This window comes from Amblyomma americanum, chromosome 3 (assembly GCF_052857255.1).
Source record: "Amblyomma americanum isolate KBUSLIRL-KWMA chromosome 3, ASM5285725v1, whole genome shotgun sequence".
Taxonomy (NCBI): domain Eukaryota; kingdom Metazoa; phylum Arthropoda; class Arachnida; order Ixodida; family Ixodidae; genus Amblyomma; species Amblyomma americanum.
The window spans coordinates 123302607-123307688 of NC_135499.1; positions in this window are offsets into that span (position 1 = coordinate 123302607).

The following is a 5082-nucleotide window of genomic DNA, read 5'->3' on the forward strand; positions in this document are numbered from 1 at the left end:
GCCGCTTGTTTTATGTTTCGGACAAGATCACTGGCGCTCGCTTCCTGGTCGACACGGGAGCAAAGGTCAGAGTCATAGCGGCCTCTTGGGCAGATCGCGGTCGCAACAACAAGATCTCCCCACTCCAACTCCTCCATTCGCACTCACGCCCAACGGTCCCTTACGATTAACCTGGGATTTCGCCGCACGTTTCGCTGGATCTTCATTATGGCTGATGTCTCGCAAGCTGTTCTCGGCGCGGACTTCCTCAGTTTCTTCAATCTAGCAGTCGACATGCAAGGTCATCGCCTCGTTGATCTCAGCAAGCACCTCTTCGTCAACGGCGTACTCTCCACCGCTGCGACGACGGGGTTTCGCGCTCTCGTCCCTGTTTCGTCGTATGCGAAAGTTCTCGCTTATTTTCCCAACCTCACAAAAGCGCACACCAGAGAGTCACCGGTGAAGCACTCGATCACCCACCACATCGTGATTTCGGGACCTCCGGTGTTTGCTCGCCCTCGCTGCGTGTCTGGAGAACGCCTCGCTATCATTCGCAGTGAGTTCCAACACATACTTGAACTCAGCATAGTACGCCCTTCCTCCAGCAACTGGCGTCGCCACTTCACATAGTTGCAAAGAATGATCCGGGCGACTGGAGACCATATGGATATTACCGCGCCCTTAATGCTCACACTTTACCAGACCGCTATCTACTTCCTCAAATACAGGACTTCTCATCAAATCTGACTGGGTGCACCTATCTTCTCTAAATTGACGTAGTGAAGGCTTAACATCACATTCCCGTGGTGCCCACTGATATTCCGAAGACGGTCATTACCACACCGCTCGGCGTCTTTGAGTAGGTGCGGGTGCCTTTTTTCTTGCGCAACGTCGCACAGACTTTTCAGCGAACTATCAACGAGGTTACGCGAGGCCTCGACTTCGTGTTCGCTTACATCGATGATCTCCTCGTCGCAAGTTCATCCCGTTCTGAGCATGAAGCTTATCTGCACGCCCTCTTCCATCGGCTTGATGACTATGGGCTTGTCATCAACCCGAACACCTGCCTTTTGGCCTAGCTACAATAGAGTTCCTAGGCCACATTGTCACTCCACAAGGTATTCGGCCTCTCGACAGCAAAGTCAAAGACATTCAAGATCTAGCAGCCCCCGCGTCACTTAAAAAGCTAACAGAATTCTTGGGCCTCCTGAACTTTCATCGCCGCTTCCTCACAAAGTGCACCTGTTTCCTGAACGCTCTGACCGATCTTTTTGCTACCAAAAAAGATTCTGCTGCGCCGTTTGAATGAACTGATGACGCTGCATCTGCATTTCTTGCTACCAAGAAGGCGATCGCAGATACCACTTTGCTCATACATTCCGTCCCTGACGCTCCCCTGCGCCTCGCCACCGATGCCTCGAGCACTGCCGTCGGCGCAGTTCTCGGGCAGCACGTCTCTAGTTGGCAGCCTCTCAGTTTTTTCTCACAAAAGCTGAAGTCATCTGACACTAAATACAGCCCCTTCGGTCGAGAACTGCTCGCTGTGTACCTCGCCACCAAGCATTTTCGCCACTTCCTGGAGGGCCGGAACTTTCACGTCATAACGGACTATAAGCCCTTGATGTTTGCCCGAAAAGAACCGCAGCACCTACACAGCACGTGAGATCCGCCACCTGTGTTTTATCTCCGAGTTTATAGTGGATCTCTGTCACGTCCATGGCCCAGAGAATGCTGCTGTTGCTGATGCGCTTACCCGTGTTAGAGCCATGGCGTCCGAATCAACTCTGGACATGTAGGAGCTAGCGGCTGCACAGCGCAACGATCCAGAGCTACATCGTCTTCGCTCCTCATCCACGTCCCTGTCCTTCGCCGAATGTCCACTGCCGTTTTCCTCTGAATTCATTACGTGCGAGACATCCACTGGCGTCTCGTGCCCCTCCGTACCTTTGGCTTTCCGTCGCACCGTTTTTGGCAAACTGCACCGCATGAGCCACCCTGGTATTCGTGCGGCGTAGAAGCTGGTCACATCTCGTTTCCTTTGGCCAAGCATTGATGCCGACGTCCACAACTGGGCGCGAACCTGCCTTCACTGCACCCATGCCTTCATCCGCCGCGACCACGTCCGTCCACTTCTCACGCCGGCCTACGATGGACCGTTCCACGTCCTCCGTCGTTCACAAGTGACCTTCACGTTAACGTCAACGGCCGTGAAGACGCCGTGGCTTCTGACTGCTTCAAACCAGCCTACATTACCACTCCTCTGCCCATCGGCTCTCCACTCGCTCTCGCTTCGACTGTGCCACCACTGTCCGCAACTTCCTCCAAGCGCATCCGGTGGGCGCATCCTGTGGCTTCCGCTCTACGGGGGGTAGCCCTGTAGCGCCCCTCGCGCCGCGTTTGGCTCGCGGGCCATGGCATATGCGGCGCCGGACATGAAAGAGGAAGTTGGGCTAGGCCGCTGCAGCGCAAGCGAAGAAATAAAACATTTCGAACCTCGATGCTGTCGGAGCTGGTTCTTCCTCGCCTTAGCTCCGACAATGTCATTACGCCGGTGTACGATGTCACAACACATGTAAAATAAGTATAGTCATGAATGATTAAACGTATAGTCATGAATGATTAAACGTAATGTACTATGGCCAATGAAAGTCATGCTTCGTAGTCACACTCATAACTCATTACTCCTAGTAATACTGCAACGTATCTTGATTCAGAAATTTACAAGTACCGTAACTGAAGGTGTACATAATCTGTAAAAAGTAACTACAGTTACGCCTCAGGAGTTTACAGGTAAAGTAATTGGAGTAATTAATTGTATACAGTCTGTTAAAATCGCCATAGTAATGCATTGCAGTACTAGTCGTGACTCGTTACTCATAAGCCTCGTTTTTTTATGAACCCGAAAGCGGGAGTCGAGTCAGGGGATCGAGCTGAGCAAGATCATCTCAACTCTACGACTGCGTGTTTGCATGAACTCTGTTTCAGCGAGTCGAGGCCGGTTCAAATGCAGCGACACCAAGCGCCGAGCAGCGCAGCGGGAGAGGGTAGTGGCAGCCCCCAAGATCGCAGCACGGCACCGCTCTCTCGGAGGAGTGACGGCGCGAGCGAAGAAAAGGTTCGCCTTAATCATCTCCCCTCACACTACCCCGACTCTTCGACTCGATCCGGTTTACACGCTATCTGCCGTTGTGGTCCAGCTAGTCAACCCGCCCCCTGCAGCGCAGTTGACTGGACTCGCTCCCTAGAGTCCCGGACCCGACTCCGCGGTTTTTACACGAACCCAGTAACCGGTTCTCAACTCAACTCCTCAACTCAACCCCTTCATGTAAACGTCTCTATATTCATTCTGCAACGTAGCATAACCTAGCACTTTAATGCTCTCTCATTCTGACACATAATCTAAAATGAATCTACCGAATTTTTAATGTTTTAATATGTAGAACACTCATACAAATGAAATCGCGCCGTCCGTCTGTCGGCGTACAACCTACGATAAAAAAAAATTACTTATGACCCCGAGCTGCATTCGGAACTGCTTTGGCGCTAACAGAACCGACCCGCTTTCCGCTGCTTCAGACCACTCCGCCATCACCCCATCTTTTTCTTGTTTTGCGTGGAAAATCCCCCGAGAAATTAAATATCCCAGCATCATCGTGTCTCAAATTGCCGCGCTGCAGAACGCGATCCTGCCATGCCCCCGCACTTCATTACCAACACAAACGTCGAAATTCGGAGCCGCGCACGCATGCAACTAGATATTGCAACTTGCTGGGAAGTTCTTCAAAACACCACACACACCGCACACAAAAGCCAACTGCTCACATACATGCTGCTTGCAAATCTTACCCGGTCCCTATACTCATGCACTGGCTTCAAGCACGCACAGATGTCGATAGCATCGCATCTGACATGTCATCTCGTTTAGCGGACGTACCGCAAACACCTCCTGCTTTTTTGCCACCAGATCGACTTCTGACACATTTAACATCTACAGCCTCCCTCAGGCGGCGTACACGTGTTCTTATTCCCCCGTGTACTCACCCCCTTCCACCCAACCTATCACGGATGGAGGAGGTCTCTCTGAGGCGGCTGCATGTCGGAGTGGCCGTTACGCCTGCAGTTCGCCACCAGTGGCAAAGTGAGAAGATTCCTGCGCCAGAAAAATGCCCTCACTCCGACACACCCGCTTCTGACACAACTGTTCACCACCTATTGTGGACTTGCCCAGGAACTTCGCTGGTGCGCGCTCGCGTTCTGCAAGAGACAGGTCTGTCCTCAAACAATGAGTCCAATTTCAACTTGTGGATAACGAAAAACATTTATGCCCGAGGATTATGTGACTTTTTACACCTTACTGGACTCCATGCCTTTTTGTAACCTATTAACGTAATAACGTTAATTCATGGCATCACGTTTTATGCCGTGCGGCACATTGAGCGTCCTAAATAAATAACTGCTCTCGGAGAAGAAACTTCGATGTTCATGGTGATTCGGCATGTCGATCTGCACACCAAGAAATCACAAGGCACAACACTCCTTTCCTCAGCAGGAAAAAAAGTTCAGTACTGTACGGTGCAATTTCTGTTCTCCTTAAGCCTTTGTTGCAATACGTCCCAAAACAAAGCATCATGGTTCAGAACAAAAGCAACAATCAATGATATTAGGCGGATTTTATAGGCGGCTGTTTACCGTCCATGGCAGAACCATATCATTAGCGCGAAGCCATGTCCTGACAGGCAAAGCTGACGTGGGCAATTTAAAAAATAACATTTTTGCAGCAGACTGAATGCGCATTCCCTTAACAGGCTTTAAAACAGTGGAGTCAGGAAACCCAACGTAAGGCTTCGGATACAAATGTATAGGTAACAGCCACTCAGCAAGAACCTGAGTCATCTGCCTTCTGGAGAGGATATACAGGTAATCTAAAAATTGGAGGGTACTCGCAAGCTTCACCTTAAGGGCATGACGTAAAGCGTTAAGTTCCATATATGCAGAAGGTCATTTTCTACTTCACATTCATAGACCCTTGGGAGTCCTCATACCCCTCTTGGTGCAGTGGTGCAGGCGTTAAGCGACGTGCCACTGCACTGTGGCGGCAAGGGT